General features: G+C 33.9%; 2 long non-coding RNA genes across 2 annotated transcripts; one reads left to right on the top strand and one right to left on the bottom strand.

Moving 5' to 3' along the window:
* Nucleotides 1–5,292: 5,292 nt before the first annotated feature.
* LOC131078188 (uncharacterized) lies at nucleotides 5,293–8,324 on the top strand. The gene is made up of 3 exons (XR_009113745.2): nucleotides 5,293–5,703; nucleotides 7,890–7,972; nucleotides 8,135–8,324. It is a non-coding gene; the product is annotated as an uncharacterized LOC131078188 (long non-coding RNA).
* A 3,818-nt stretch (nucleotides 8,325–12,142) lies between these two features.
* Nucleotides 12,143–13,490, bottom strand: LOC131059274 (uncharacterized). The gene is made up of 3 exons (XR_009109980.2): nucleotides 12,920–13,490; nucleotides 12,541–12,622; nucleotides 12,143–12,447 (listed from the first exon to the last, which is right to left on the bottom strand). It is a non-coding gene; the product is annotated as an uncharacterized LOC131059274 (long non-coding RNA).
* Between the last annotated feature and the right edge of the window lie 4,187 nt (nucleotides 13,491–17,677).

A 17,677-nucleotide genomic window follows, 5' to 3' on the forward strand; every position in this document is an offset into this window, starting at 1 on the left:
CAAAGAGTGGTAATTATTCAGTCAAGCTGGGGTATACCTTGTTGGAGGAAGAAGGAAGGAAGGTGGATTGGGAAGCTAAGGTTTGTTGGAATAAAGATTGTCTGCCGAAAGAAGGGGCCTTCTCTTGGCTGGCAGGTAACAATCAGATTATGAGTGGAGATAGACTCAAAAGAATGGAGTTTGTGGGCCCTTTCCGTTGCGTGCTTTGTAAGAAGGAGGAGGAAGAGGTGGATCATCTTTTGTTGAATTACGATTCTGCCCAGGAAGCTTGGCGTTTTGGGTTGCAGAGGCTGAGTTGGAAGGGGCCGATGGCAGGGAATTTGAGCGAGTGGTTGGAATCGTGGCCAACTTTTCATAAGTCTTCAACCTTTGCTGCAATCTAAAAGGTAATGCCTTCAACTGTAATGTGGGAAGTTTGGGAAGAATGGAACCGAAGACTTTTTGAGGATAAAGCGGAAACCATGGAACGCTTTCTGATTAGGTTGGAGAGGGCCATTTCAGAATTAGTCTCTAATGCTGCTTCCTAGGTTAACTTGGCAAAGACCCCCTTCACTCATTTTGATGCTGGTATCCTGGTGAGTTGGCCCGTGATTAAATTCAGGCTTGCTAATGGGCTATTGAGGGTTAATCCTTCTTAGGAAAGGCGACAAAAGTCAGGAGTGGGTTCCACCAGATAAGGGCTGGATCAAGGTCAACTTTGACGAGGCTTCTAAGGGGAATCCCAGGATCTCCGGGGTAGGGCTCATAGCCCGTGATGAGTGTGGAAGTATTCTAGCTTTTGGAGCTAAGAGGTTGGTGGATGGTACGAACAATGAAGTCGAGTGTCAGGCGACAATTAAAGCCATTCTTTTGGCTAAGAAATTGGAGGTGAAAAAACTCCATCTTGAGGGGGATTCCCAGATTGTGCTGAATGGGATTGCTTAGGGACAGATGGAGGCCTGGCAACTGGACAAACACATCAGAAGCATGAATTACCTTATGAGTGGGTTTGATGATTTTAAGGTATCGCATGTTCTCAGGGAAGCGAACATTGAGGCTGACAAGCTCTCGAATGTTGGTGCTAGTGGTTCTTTGGCTGACCATTTTAATTTATTTGAAGACCTTCAGAATGTGTGTCCTCTTGAGTTTGGTTGATAGTTCTTAGGAAGTGAAAGGTGAACCCGAGACATGGTGAAGAGTTTTGTGTGATTTGTTCTTGACACACTTGATGAAAGAGAAGGGAAGCATCACGTGGTTTGTGTTCTTCGATCAGGTTGCAAGTTGAAACGATGGCGTAGGTGTGATGATGTTAGTGATTAGCGGCCTGTTCAGCTGATGATGCATGGTTTGATGTGTTATGTGTGAAGTAATTATTTCTTGGAGTGACTCTGGTTATTTTAGGGCCTAGTCTCTTTGTGTTCTGGCATTTCACAGTGGACGGTTTTGGTTTTTTGAGTGTGCAGGTTTCAGTTGCGAGTGTGGGGAAGGATGGAAGCCAGCTTCTTGCTGTCTATAGATGGCCAAATGCCTGCATTCTGTGGTTCAATTTCATGTAATTGACTATTGACCATTTTCAGGGTTGATGGGGAAGTTTTTTGGAGGGCTGTGCGCTTGATGTTTGGGGAAGAATTTCTGGTTTTATACTGTCGCTCGCGTACAAATCTGGACATCTCATCCTTGTTTGTGGCATTGGCCCTGATGGTGGGAGTTTCGACAAATGACATGCTGTGGGTGACGTCCTTGGTGCTGAGACCTAAATGGTTGGGTGGGTTGCGGAGGTGGTGGCTCATGCAGAGATTGGCAAGGATCTGAGAGTGGTGCAAGGGTCGTGGCGGCGTCTCAGTGTGGAAATGGGAATTGTGCAGTCGTTTGTGGTGTGTTCGGCTTCTCGTATTGTGGATGCTCAGATGGAGGATGCAAGGAATGGGTGGAGGGACGTCATGAAGTTTGTGCGGGAACTGGGACTGGCGGAAAGAGCCAAAATGCGTGGCAAGTAGACTCGAGTTAAGTCGGTGGCTCCATTGGATGAAGATGGGGGACCGCTGGTCTATCATAAAATCCCTCGGAAGAGTGCGAAGGTGGTGGAGCACAGTTTGCTTCGAGATGGCAGGCTGGGAAGCTTGCCAGGTGGAGGGATGGAGATACCTGAGGTAGGTCCTAGTCATGGCATTCCTAATTTCTCTAGAGCAGAGGCCCTTGGTTGGTTTCGATAGGCTGGACCCATGGGGGTTGTCGGGTTTTGGGTGGGGAAGCGTTTTTGTATGGTTTAAATTTGAGGTGGTAGGCCTTGTAGGTGTGTTGCCAGTCTCGGGTTCTTTTGGTTTTGTAGGGGCGAGACCCCATTTTGTGGCATGCTGGTGAACAACTTTATGCATGTAACCTTTCCTTTTTAAGCAATATAAATCTAACTTGGTTATCAATCCAAAAAAAAAAGTTGATTCTTTCTTTTTGGATATTTTTTCTTTTAGAAACTTAAAAAAGACAGAATATTCAGTAAAAGAAATAATATTAATACATATTTTGACTAAAAATATATAATAATAAAATATAAATTTTTTCTTTTATGTATATTCTTTTCCAAATAAATAATATTAAAATGTATATTTTTTATTTTTTTATTATTAAAGATCTTTAAAAAAAAATTAAATTAAATTTAAGCGGTTCAAATTAATTCTATAGTCTTGCATTCTTCTCCTCAATTTTGAAACATTGATTTCAATAAGCAGGTGGTTCGTTTAATCTAGGGAATATGACTTCAACATAAAAAATATCGACATTGGATTTTTTTATAAAATTTAATCAGATTTAAGGTATTGCAATTAATATTAGCCTCCAAAAGTCAATGATTTATTTTTGATTGGTTAAATGTCTATTGATTAATGTTGGTTGGCTTACTATTAAATGACCTATCTTAACTTTGAGTTGATCCCAATTAACATAGAATAGATATTTGTGTGTTAAGTTAGAAATTTAAATTAAAAAAAACTATTTGCTATATAAATTGCGTTATTAGTTGTTTATTTTCTGAGCTCTCGGACAGGATGTTACAGTCAACCACCTCAATCTACAACCTTCTCTTTGATGATGCTCTCCCTCCTTGACTATGACTAGAAAGTAATGTATCCTACATCCACCTCAATATCCACAAGGTATTTAGCTTATCACAATGATAATCACATTTATATCAAATTTATCATAATTTGAAACAATGATTAAATTATCAAAATTGATGAAAAGATAGATTCACATTAATTTCATTCATTGTTATAATATGTATATATGCATGAATATGCACACACATATATATACATAGATGCATACATATATACACATACAAAATATATACACATATGTACATACACATATATACATGTATATGTGTATCTATGTGTATATATGTGAACATGTGTATACACACACACGTATATTTACGTTTACATATTTGTCTGCGTATGTGTATGGGTATGTCGATGTATATGTTGTGTATGTGTGTGTACACACAAATATATACTTTTGGTAGTGCTTTGTATTATTTAGATATCTTCATCAATAGTTTGAGTTTTTCTTCCTATGCATTATTCTCCTTGTCATGTTCTTTTTTATGGGTTATTGATTTTTTCTTGATTTTTCCCCTATTTCTTGTGCTCTCTAGCATCGTACACACACACATATACATATACATATATATGCATACACATATATATGTATAAACATATATATAAGTATATACACATATACATATACATAATGGTTAAATACGTATCCAAGATAACTGAATAATGAAAATTGCATGTATCCAAAGTTTTATAATTTTTAATTGCATCATGATCACACATACAAAATATATTTTAAATATATGTTCAATCCATCTAATATAAAGGAAGGCATTGTGTTTTGCCCACTTGCTATTGAACCTTCATTTGCATACCTTTTCATTGGGAGCATCATAGCTTCTAGTTCCCCATTAGAAAATAAAAACATATTAAGAGAAAATAAAAAAACATATTAAGTAGTAATTTTTTGTGGCTTGATTGGACACTCATAACACACACAAAAAAAATAATTTTGCACCATCAAATTCATATGCCAAAAGACATTATTATTATGAATCCGGAATTAAATAAAATTTCAAAACTATAGTTGAACTCTTCAAAGTGAGAGGCCAAAAGGGTAAAGGACTCCTCTTCTATCAAGAAAAAATACTAAACTAAAGTTGATTTTAGTTTTTGTACAGTATGAAAAGATTCAGGTAAGATAGATTAATCAGAAAAAAATAAAGAAAAGAATATTTTATAATCTACAATATGAATAATCTATTTAAGAATCACAAATAAATTTGAACAATATGAAACTAGCTTGTAATCCTCGTGAGATCTACCTGAAACCTAACTCTCAACATATAATATGATTATTATTGGGAAAGCTAAATGGTGCCGTCAAATCTAGAAGCTTCTAGATGTCGTCAGTGGGATTGACGACGTGTACTTTTTTGTCCTGTGCTTGACCGCCTCCAATTCTATTTCGCCCGTATCTCACCCTCAAACACCACGTAGCCACCACAATAACAGTATTAAATATATTTATCTATTTCGAACTAAAAAATGCTAATTTTTTTTCCAGGCTCTAAACATTTACAACCAAACAACTGAAGAAGAAAACAGCTATTCTGAACATATCGAAGGGAGGTTTTATCTGATCAAATACCGCACTTCCTAAACGCCGCTGGTTTTCCAAAAAACCACGAAAATATTCTCATCTGAGCACTGGGTGGTTTTAAATCAAAGTTCAGGTTGCGTGTCACCTTATCAGAAGATAAGATTCATTCTACAAGAAACTCATCATACCATTGATGTTCTTTTGTATGAATTGTTCTTCGTAGACGGATTTAATTTATCTAAATAATGTGTAGAATTATGATACTTATCCATTAAAATGCTATCGGACCACATTAAGAATTTAAAAATGGATGTCGACATTCAAAAAGCAGCTGGTTTCTTCATTAGGTGTTTCAAATCCAATTTATCACTTGCTTCCCCGTCAATCTAGCGCCAAATGTGACATTTGTTTTCATCTTTCGGGTTGTTGTAAATGTTCTAGTGTCGGTCGGATCTGTACAAAAAACCTATATTGAAATCGTATGGTATATGGTCAAGGGCAATGGTACATTTTGATTGCTGGGATAGCCAGTGCCTGATAAAAGATCTTCACCAATGAATGTAGGCCCAAATTTGAAATAAACGTATTAAATAATTGGTACAACAAAAGAAGCTTGACCAATACGTTTCGTTTCGAAGATTAATAACAAGTTTTATTCTTCCAGACATTGACTCCGGCAGTTCTGTCCAACTCTTAGCAGGTGCACATCATAACGGCGTTGAAATCAAACGCGGACGACTTAATGTCATGGTTTCTACAAGAAACTTTCCGCTTAAGATACCTAAGAAAATTCATTCATCTTCGATTTCAATTGCTTTTATGTTTTACATTTCTTATAGGTGAATTCGATCTATACTCCTTTTCAGAGAAGTTGGAATAGCAGTCGCAGTACTGAATCAAGGTCGAAAATGTCGCAAATAACAACCTTTCATGACATTTCAGGGATTTGCAACCATGAAGCAAAGATCCTTGGCCTGAAGGAAAAACTTGGACTTGAAAGAGTTGAAATCCATACCAAAAGGAACGTAAGCTTTCACCACCGCAAAACTATACCAGTCTCTCGCATATGTAAATTGTTTTGTTTTTTCATGGTTTTGTCTTCGTCTCTTCTTCTGTTCATAATAATATTAAAGGAATGTATGTGTACAGGTTTGTCTTGCCCCTGGGCGGTGCACCTTGCTATTTATTATTGATCAGATAGGACTTGAAGTTTGGGTATTTCATATATCTGTTAGGGCACTCTTTCACTAAGCTTACTGCCTCTGCCTTCTCTGTGACCGATGTGTTCTTTTTGGCAAGCTCCTTATTCATCCAATCCCTTATTAGGAAAACTACCTGGTTGTCCCTCTTTGGCCTTTAGGTTACTTCTGGATGATCAGTACTAATCTTTGATAAGTCCAATAATAAGGTTTGGGCTGGTGGGTACGTTTATGATGTAACTGTAGCCATGGCGGATACCCTGTATCTGTGATTGTAACTGCCTTCTTGAAAGGACGTGGGTGGGCCGAGAGCGGGCCACTTCACCTCTTCCCCATCCCCATCCCCTCTTCCCAACTGGGAATTATTCCGAATTCTATCACGAGGAGGGATGTGACATCCACTGACAGGATCACCACTACAAACACCTCCCTCCTCTTCTTCCTCTCTTGGCCGCATCCCTCTCTGCTTCTTTAATCAAAATCTAATCTTTTTCAACCCACCCAATTGATCAAAAGTCAAATCTTTTTCAAAAATCACCCCACCCAATTCATCAAAATCCAATATTTTTCAAATATCACCCCATTCATCAAAATCCAATCTTTTCTCCTCCTCCTCCTGGCTCCTTGGCAGCAGATCGACCAGTAATGGAAGAGGCAGCTGGCTCAGGTCATTGCCATTAGAGGATTGGGGGAAACTCCTGGATCCTAAACCCAATACAGCCAACTAAACAAAATGATGGGAAAAACCCAAACACTATATTGCAGACATGGGAACAGAGAAAATTTGATTTTCACAGCACCATCAACTGAATTTAATCCAATGGGTATCAGCAATCAATAAACCCCATGAAACTACGATGTATGTTTGAAACTCACAAAGTTTACAACAGACAGTATAAGTTGCAAGAAGGCAGTCACACCATAATCCTCAAGGCCACAGAGATTGATTCTCTTCACTGTTGTGGAGGGTCTAATGGCGTGGATTCCAGGCAGGTGATTCTCTATATCTCGGCGGAGGAAATTGAGACTCTGTAAATCCTCCACCATCCGTCCTGCCTCCGCCGTCGTCAAGCACTGTGATTGCCTTTGGAGATGGAACTGCGGTCATATGTGCCCGGATGCCACAATCCCGGCCGGGATCCCTCATTAGATCTAACAATAGTTATCGGATCTTCAATTCCTCAGAGATATTCAAAAAGTAATTATCTTTTTCCTTCTCTCAAAGTCCGAATCATGGAGCTGTTTTCCTTTTGAGAATACCAAGTTTTGGAATTTGGTGGTCTGTATCTCGTTGTTGGGTGCTCTACGCAATATGGCGATACAACCATGCCAGGAGATTGATGGTCTGTAACCTGTTTTTGGTTTGTAACTGTCACAATCTGACCTGTAAATTGATGGACTGTATCCTGTCTTTGAATTCGTTATCCTGTCTTTGAATTCGTTAGTATGTGCATGCAACTACGCCAGGAAATTGACAGTCTTCCCTATTTTTGGATTCTACAGAGTGTTGAAATCGACTGATCTTTGTTCTGTTTCGGCATCCAATCATAACTTTGAAATTGACGATGTACTTCCTATTTTTGAATGCTTTAAACATCCAATCGAGTTTTGAAATTGACGACCTGTTTACTCTTCTTGGGTGGTCTATAAATACCATAACCTTTCAACCTTGAAATTTATGTCTGTACTGTGTTTTAGGTTCTATAAGCTTTCAATCAGACCTGCAAATATATGATTATCCATTTTGTCAAAATTCATTCAGGATTCATTTTTTTATGACTATTTATTTCATCAAATTCGTTTAGGACGTAGTTTTAGACTCGTCTGATGTGGAAGTCTTTAATGGCTTCATTAAGAACCATTCAAACTTGACAGACAGATCCATTGACTTTAATTACTCTTTTTACATTTAATAAATAATAATATTAGATACAAGAACTATAAAATTTATTTGTTTAAATTATGTAGTTGCATTCTTTTCACACACAACTGTATTCTGACTTTGTTTCCTTGATTGTATGTTCAAAATAATTTGTTTCATTGTGTCTGCGACAGAAAATGCTCTGAGAGATCTGGGCTTACAGTTGGAGCCCCACTCCTATACAATATATGAGTAAAAGCTAAAGCCACGGACTCTGGTAAGCCACCGACCAAGTTACCATTGCTTTTATATGGCTTACAACTAAACTTTGCATCAATTTTGTTTAATTTTATTAATGTAATTTCTGTTTGTACCATAGAATTTTTATGATCGTTGGCTGACCAATTATCATCAACTCTCTCTTGTGTGTGTGGTGTAGGAACGGCTATCTGATGGTGAATACAGAGGATAGTTGATATTGATGCCTGCTTCTTGTCCAGTGAACTTTTCTTATATAGAAATTCCAAAAGACTTCAAATAGTATTTATAGTAAATATCTTGGTAGCATTAGGTACAGTTGTTAAAGTATTCTTCAAAAACTCTAATATAGTTAAAAAATAACTTTGCTTCAGTACACCTTTTTTTAGCCAATATATTTTATGATATATTAGCTATTATTTTGCTCTCAATGGAAAAGTCTATTGTCAAACCATTAAAATGTATTCATGTAAACAACATATGTATATTTTTTGAATTTGATTAGTGATTTTTCGGATCAAATATCATTATCCATCATCTTCTCTTGCTATATTACCTTAATAATGGATCACAGTGTTTGATCCCAAATCTTGGTAGGAAAAAATTCATACAGTCACATAGAAAATATTGCAACAATCAATATGGACTATAGAAATTTCATGTTTTCAATATGTATATTTGTTATTTTTTTATTATCAATGTGTGGGTGATTCTTTTTCATTACTCAGCATATCTTTCAATTTTGTATTGACCCTTTCCTTATGCAATAACACTCATCATTTCTAAACAATCTTTCACAGTGCTATTTTGTCATGCTTTTTTTTTTTTTTTTTTTTTTATCGGTGCTATTTTGTCATGCTTTTACAATTTACTAGTTTTGTCAATTTTGATTGATTTTTTCTTTTTAAATATCTTTTGTTACAAAATGATTTTATTGTCTTAATCTTCCTAAATAGATATTCTTCTACACTTATAATCTAAAAATATGATATTGATGAATGCTGTTTGAAACTTGTATAAAAAGTTTTTCATTTTGAAAAGTTTTGATCAATTTACTTTTAAAATAATTGAAAATAAAAAATAATGAAATGATAGAATCATATAATTCTTATTACATTAAATTATTAACCTTTCATATCTTTGACAAATGACCTAATTTAAAATTAAATATTTATTATAAATTAATTTAAAATAAATATAATAATATTAATTTTTAACTACAAATGAAAAAACAAGCTTCAAATTTTTAAAAGTCAACTATATACTAACGCAAGTACCTATCTTTTAAAATAACTATAGTTACAGATGAAGATAACTTTTATGGAAAAGTCGACAAGGTTTTATCCAATCTAAGGGCATTGGCATCAAACAAAAGCAAAATGGTACACTATTTTTGTTTTTTGTTTTTACTATAAAAACACTTTTATTTAAAAGAATGTAGATAATTACATGCATACTCCAAATAGCCTTGAAGTTCATACAAATATCTATTGTACAACCAGGCCTGGAATTTGACAGGCAAAATGGCCGTTTTTTCACTTTTGAATCGTATTTGACATCGTAAAAAATTAGTAGAACACATGCATTGACATGCTATTTTTTTCTAAAACCATATAGATGACACTTCAAATTATAAATAAACCGTAAAAAAATATAGTAGGTAATAAATATATATATATATATATATATATATATATATATATATATATATATATATATATATATATATATATATATATATATATATTAGTTAAGATAATTTTTAGTACTATAGGTTTTGAGCTAAAAGAGAGTTGTGTAATTAAATATTTGGTTACTTCAATGATCAAATTTTAGCTATTCTTTCAAAGTTGGATATAACACATGGACTTCCTTGGATAAATGGTAAGCACAAATGTGTGTATAAGATGCATGGTAGGAAAAAAATATAGATACAAGAACTAAAGATCTACGTGTAAAGAAAGTAAATCTATTGACATTATCCATAACAATTTATTTGGGTGGATGAATACACCATCAAGGAAAGGAGATAGATATGTCAAATAACAATTTTTAAAGGAAAAGAACATGAAGTGTTTGGAAAATTTGAATATTTAAAACATTTATAAAAAATTAAAGTGGAAATATGGTCAAATGAATAAGAATAGATAAAAGTAGAGAATAAGTCAATAACAAGTTCATTGTTTTTTACAAATCAAAAAAATCTTCCATAATTTATCTTCTCTCTCTTGGTTCTAAACCTATTGTATAATAAGAAGAAATATACTATTGTATTATCAAGTACGCAAGTAGAGTATACAAAAATAAATTGAGTTCTTAATAAATAAATTGGTTATAGGATCCTCTTTTAGTAGTCAAACACTATCAAATAGGTCTTATTTATGGAAATAAAAGTGTCAAGTTATTTTCTAAGAATTATTTAATGATTGAACAAAGCATATAGAGGTCTATCACCATTACATTCAAAATCTTATCTAGTAGTAAGTGGTTCATATTCAATAATGTACCAAATAGCTAATATTTTAACCAAAGACTTATGTGCGACTAAGCTTGTATATTTTATAAGTCTTTAAGATTATGAGAATTCACAATGAAAGCATTAACAAAAATATTCTTCTCCAAAACCAACCTCTTCATACAGTTTATAGAGATATTTATCATCATATTTCTATTTATATTGTTTCATGTTAGAATAGAAAGCTTGCATGTTAAATATTTTTGTTGAAATTGTTAAATTCAATTTTCTTTTACATTTCTCTCTTCTAGAAGATTACATAGCACCCTCTCTGATACTTTATGTCTGATATACACCATGTAAGCTCAGTTGTGTTGTTTTTTAAGTTGTTTGTTTGAAAATATTGAGTAAAAATAGAGTTGTCCTATTTCACAAAAAATAACATATTCTAAGTCTAATATACATTAAGTCTCTTATTTATGTTGGTATTCTTTAAGTTGTTTATTTGAAAATATTGAGTAAAAATGGAAATGTCCTAATTTACCAAAAAATATATATTCTAAGCTTGATGTGCATCAAGTCTAGGCTAAATCATGTTATTGTTCCTTAAATATTTTGTTTGAAAATATTGAGGAAACAAGTTTCTTATTTGTGTTGTTATTCCTTATTGTTTAGTTGAAAATATTGAGTTAAAAATGAAATTTCCTAATTCACCAAATTTTTTTATTATATAGTTAATTAATGTTCTTATTATTCCTTAAATATTTTGTTTGAAAATATTGAGAAAAAAAGGAATTTTGAAGCAATATATGTGTTTAAGTTCATATAGATAGAAAAATCATTTAATTATGTTTAGGGAATTATTCATTCTTCATGTGTGGAAAATATGCTACCAATAATTGAGGGAAATATATTTCAAGATCAAATATTATTTTTGTTTAATACAAACATTAATTTTAATGTAACCCAAATTTGGCATAAGAACTTTGCTAGTTCTTATATGTTAAGGTTCTATAATGTATATGTGCATGCTTTATCCATATTTTCATATGAATATTTTAAATTTCTCTATATATTTTAATTTTTCTTATTAGTATATAGCTGTTCTCTTTGTCGTCTCCTAAGTGTTCCAAAATTGACCAAAAAAGATCACCGTCTCAAAAACGCGTACCCCATCCCCTACCGTCCTTGTTCTATAACATAGTTTATAATTTAAAAATAAAATTGTTATTATGGTACAAATATACAACCTCTCCTTAAGCTAGTAATAATACACCTTTACAAGATCTCTCTACTGAAACGTACAATACATCATTATTTATGCAACATCCAACCTTGTCAATTGACCATGTTTTTTAAATAATTAAAAATTAAAATATAACGAAATCTTTTTTTCAACTAATTATTAAATATGATCAATGATAAATTCTAGATGCTGGATAGACCAATACGGCCATCTACTTTAAACTGCCTTACAGATGTCCAAATAAAGGAGGACGGCTAGTACAGGTCGTCCCTTTGCGGCCGACATTAACAGTATTCAACGAATCTGGGTAGCCCCGCTCGGCCTCCCAAGAAAAAACATTCATTTTTCTTTTTAATGATAGCAAAATCATATCTATGTAATATGGGCATATCATAAAGCATGGCAGACAAAAAAAACACATCATAAAAAACTAGGCCTTTTTTCCATCTGAAAAGTGTGTTTACGAAATCGATGTAAGAAGATCCAAAAATTACCGTCAATTTCTATAAAGATCCAAAAATTGCAGTCACTGAGAAAAGTATCTTTATATATAAAATTTCTACAAGATCCAAAAATTACAGTCACTTTGAGAAGTGTCTTCTTTATATATAAAATCTCTACAAGATCCAAAAATTACAGTCACTGTGAGAAGTCTCTTTATCTGTAAAATTTCTAGTAGATCCAAAATCAGTAAATATAGAAAACATCCACATGTAGCGTGACAAATGGATTTTTTTCAGCCTGCCTAATTTCACCATCTGCTATTGAAAAGAAAGTTGCCGATCCTCCGCCCCTGCAAAACAGCCACGGATTATTGCAATTATTTTCTTGTAAACAATAAAAGATACTTTTCGTAGTTCCGTAATAACAGTGATCTCTGGCTTACCATCCTCTGCAGCACTTCTGTTATCATTTTCTCCCGTTTGCCTTTCGAGAAGGCTTCAAACCCAGTTCTTTCAGCGCGCTCTCTGGAGTACAAATGAACGGTTAACACCATAGAACTACAAATCATTAGAAATTGTAAAAATCTGATATGAACGGGCTAACACGACCAGTATGATAAGAGAAGGTCCTAAACCTCCATGAAAACCCAGACTTCAGACTGGCTAAAGCGGGTTATTAACAAACCCACTGCCGTCTGCCAGATCGAGATCCGATTATCTAGCGCTTAAAACTACTACTATGAATTTCAAATTCTTTAAATCTCAAAGACTAGGGGAAAAAAACCAGAAAAACAGAGTGCAGAGCATAATAAACAAGCATACCCAGTTGAGCCGCCGTTACGCTTGAATCGTGTTTGAATATGACCAGCGTTCTGGATTCGAGAGCCACATTTATTATTCCAGAAATACTCTGCTTCAGAGCCTGGATATCTGGCTTCTGTGAAGCGATGTCATAAATACCAGAGATATTGAAGCTACTTGTCTCCATTTCTGTCAAGATTTCTTGAAAAAAGAAAACTTTGAAATGCCTAAACCTTAGTTGCTACAGGCAATATAAAGAGAGGATGCGTATACGGAGAGTTAATTGGGATAGACTTTAACATTAAGATGGGTCATTTAACCGTAAGCCATACTCATTTAACCAATCAAAAATAAATCATTGACTTTTGGGGGCTAATCTTCATTGCAATACCCTTAAATCTGACTAAAGTTTTATCAAATATCCAATGCCGATAATTTTAAATACAAAATAGAGCATCTAGAAGAGTTCTTAACGTTGGCCCAAAAAAAAGGTGAATGTCGAAAAATGTCGGCACTTGATTTTATTCATGAATCATGATCACATCATCCACATACTTATCCGATATCTAAGATTGAAAAGGTCTTCTAACCAAGAAATAGATTTTAAAGAGATGAAGATGATCTCCATTGTAATTTTTAAAAATTAAACGTTTTTGACCCGGGGGGCTACGAACCAGTGAAGATCTACACCCCTTACACGGCTATTACGCGGCTGTATTCTTCCTGGCGAATCGCCATTTTATAATGCATGGGCACTTGCAACGTGTACAAATTGTGCAACGGATTGTAAGCCGCGTGTCCAGTGAAATGCAATGAAATGCGAGAGATAAGGAGGGCGGCATGCCAGGCTGCCCTCCACCAACCAGCAAAACACCGCCCAATTCACAGACGGACAGCTTAAAAGATTGAAGTATTTCCCACTTTGCAAGCAAGGTTTAATTAATAAAAAGAACTATTCAAACTGGAGGTGCGTCAGTCAGTAACGAAGGTACGTGGACACTAGGCTAGGGTGAGCTGGATGACACGTAGGCCCCTCCTCTTACCTATACTTGAAAATACGGAATTCAATGTGATGTGGTGGGACAGAGCAAATCGTTTCTGTGATGCAGATGCCGCCACGTGCTGACGTACCTAAACAGCCACGCGGCCTCCTTATTACTCTTCACGCATCTGTTTTGGCTTTTCTCCATGTTTTATTCACAACCTATCTTTTCAAGGTTCACGTGGAGTGCCATATCTAATGAAAAAAAATTGTCATGAAATAGACATTTCTTTATTGAATAATCTTAGGGGAAGAGCACCAATAGATAACATAGTTCCAATAACCGTCACCTTATTGTCATGTTGACCTCGAAATAGCCATCATAGTGAAAACATCATTAATAAGTTTGTTTTGTACCAATAGCCGATCATTTTTTGTAATTAATTGGCCCATTTGTGCACCACTATTGGAACATTTGTACACCACTATTGGGACATTTGTCAACAAGTACTAGCAATTTTGAGTTGACGGTTACTGGAACATCTTTAGTTAGGTATCAGGGGACACTTTGAAATGTATACTTTTTGACCTTTGTGCGCATAACTGATTCCACAGCGTGCATCGTTACTACGAAGAAGCCAGATCAATAGCTATAAGCAGTTAAGTCGCATACAAAGACAACTAAAAAAAAAAATCAAAATCCGATCTACCGTTTAGGATCTGTGTGTGTGCGAAATTAGCTTTGACGGCTACTGGTGCTCTTCCCCTACTATATCACACAATATATGCTAACTTCCACCCTTTTCATCCAAGTATCTTCTCTAAGTCTTCCTTAAGTTAGGCACTAGAACATGTTCATTAATGCTCTCTACAACTACAATCATATCACCACTACATGTTAGGCTCTACTCACAATCTCTCTTCCAACTCAATGATGCTTCCACTTTGGTTCTTTGTTGTCATTGCAGGTTCCCTTTTCGGCATGTAAACATTGTGGAGCATTCTACTTTCACTAGCATACCTTCATTTTTTTTTTGCTTTTTAACATTCATTGCATTATTGAAATGTTTTCGCCTCTAACATGCATGTAAGTTTGGGCTAAGTAGCTTCGATAGTTGGCCAACAATTGCAATTCCACTACCTCTATGACACCCCTTCTATCCATGGGAGGTTTTATAACCTTGCTAAGGTAGCACCAATCTCTTGTCTTTCTTTGCTTCTTTCATTTTTTAAATTGTTACATGATTATTGTTATCTACTCTCGAAACTATAACTACGAGGTTTTGTTTTTTTGTGGATGCTTATCTAATACGTGTTTTCTATGGATTTTGAGGTTCTAAATATATCCTGAAGGTCTTGTTTATTTGAGGGTGCTTTTCTATAACAATTATGCATTGGCAAGTCGTGTTCTAGGGTGTTTATGAACACTAAAAAGAAATTGTTCATAGACCTAGAATATGTTACCAAGAAATTATATCTTATGTTCAAGTGTCACTGTGACTTACTAAATGGGTTCACTTTTTTGAAATGAGTAGACAATTTTTGTTGGAATTTTATGATTAAAATGGGTTTGCATGGTTGCATATTTTTACAAGTTTACTAATTTAGTTGTAATTTCCAATAACTTATGGTAAATTTGATTTTTTTTGTTAAAACTCTATTACTAAATTGTGATCCATACTTTAGTGTTCTACAAAAATGTATGAGGGTTTTCCTGGATCAAAGTTTAATGTTGGTTGCAATTCATTCTACATGTTTGTCATACAAATATTGTTGGCTTGTTGATTTGTTCGGTCTCATATTTAGCCAAATTCTCTCTCAATTCATCCCTTAGTTTTAATTTGTTCTTCATTTAGTCATACATAAACACTCTTCATTTGTTCGATCTCCTAATTACCCAAATCCTAACTTATTTCAATTTAGAAGTTCGTATAAAGATATATCTTTACTATAACTTAATGATACATGTTCATTGTTTAAATTAGTTCTTTATTCTAGTGAGATGAAAATTATTGGTTTGTTTGGTATCATAGCTAGCCTAATTATCTCTTATTTCATCCTTTACTTTTAATTTGTTGTTCACTTTAGTCATAGGTTAGCACTCATGGTTTGTTTGGTCTCATAATTTACCCAGATTATGCCCTATTTCAATTTTGAAGTCGAACACTATTATATGTTTACTATGAGTTACTTGTTTTTATTCCTTTGTTTAAACTGGTCCATCATTTCAATGAGATAAATATTGTTGGTTTGTTCTATGTCATGGTTAGCCTAATTCTCTCTTATTTCATCTCTTACTTTTAATTTGTTCTTCACTTTAATCATTGGTTAGGACTCTTGGTTGAAAGATCTCATAACTACGCAAATTATATACTATATCAGTTTTGAAGCTATATTAAATTTAATATTTATTGTGACTTAATTTTTTCTATTATTTTGTTTAAATTAATTCATCATTTTAGTGAGATAAATATATGACTTAAATTAATTCATCATTTAAGTCATATGTGTGTGTGTTTGTAAACACACACATATATGTATCTATATATGTACATACATACATACATACATACATACAAATATACATATACATATACATATACATATACATTGTTGGTTAAAAGATTAGTTTTTTTCCTAAACGCTATTAAAACAAGACTCTTCACCCATGATATAAGACTTAACCCGTTAATAGTAGTTGGGTAAACTAAAGATAGTTTCCCTCTAAATTTTGAAGCAAAAGGTACAACTCCTTTCATAAGATTAAATTTAGATATTTTTTTAATATACAAAAGCTTTGGTATACTTTTAACCATAAAGTAGGAAAGGTCATTGACATTTGCCCATCACCATGAAACAAATGCGATAATAGGGATTAAAATGAAATAATTCATGGATTATTGAAACTCATAAAAGAAACTTCAACACTATTATCAATTCAAAGATTGACAACTGTTTACTAATATAGAAATAGTGGATTCGAATATTAACTAAATTTTGAAAAGATGAAGAACAACTTATATAAACATCATGTTTCAAAGAATGAGACACCTAAATTGTATAAACTCGCAGATTCACAACAACATCATAATCTATTTTTCAAAATTCAATGCACAAAGACACGAAAATCTCTAAACCCAGTAATATACATTGATCTTCAAAATTCATATCGATTCACACTCATATGTCCAAGCATTTAAGGGCGACTCAAAAATTGTTGTTTTGTGTCCATGTTCATTTCAAACATTTTTAAAAAGTCTAAAATGTAATTGTCCATGTGTTTAAAGAAAAATGATTCTTTAAAGAATCATTTAAAGAATAATTAAGTTTTTGAAATAACAACAAATGAAACTGAAATAGACAAGTGGCTACATTAAAATTGGAAGGTAGCTTCATTCATCTGATAGTAGTGCCTCCTGGCTGTGTAGGTTGTTGATTCACCTGCATGTCCTTATAATCTTGCAACACCTTTAGGATTCCTGGGATTTCTTGGTCATGTGGTATGATCACATTCCTTGTTCGCAATTCCCATAAGGCCCTCCTTTTTCTAATGGCTTTAACCTTAGCAATAATTTTTTTGTAATGATTCATGCACCAAATTAAGGAAGCATCTATCCTTGCCAGTTTTTCACGTTTTTGTTCATCAAATAGAGAATCTATATTGTTTTGAAATTCTTCTTTCAATTCATCCATCGTAGCCTTTCTTTTCAACTGACAACCAATATTTGCTATATTCTCTGATATTCTGCTGTAAGAAGTTACATTTCTATTAAAGCTTCTGATCAAGTGTTGTAAGG

This window comes from Cryptomeria japonica, chromosome 10 (genome assembly GCF_030272615.1).
Source record: "Cryptomeria japonica chromosome 10, Sugi_1.0, whole genome shotgun sequence".
In the NCBI taxonomy this organism is placed as follows: Eukaryota; Viridiplantae; Streptophyta; class Pinopsida; order Cupressales; family Cupressaceae; genus Cryptomeria; species Cryptomeria japonica.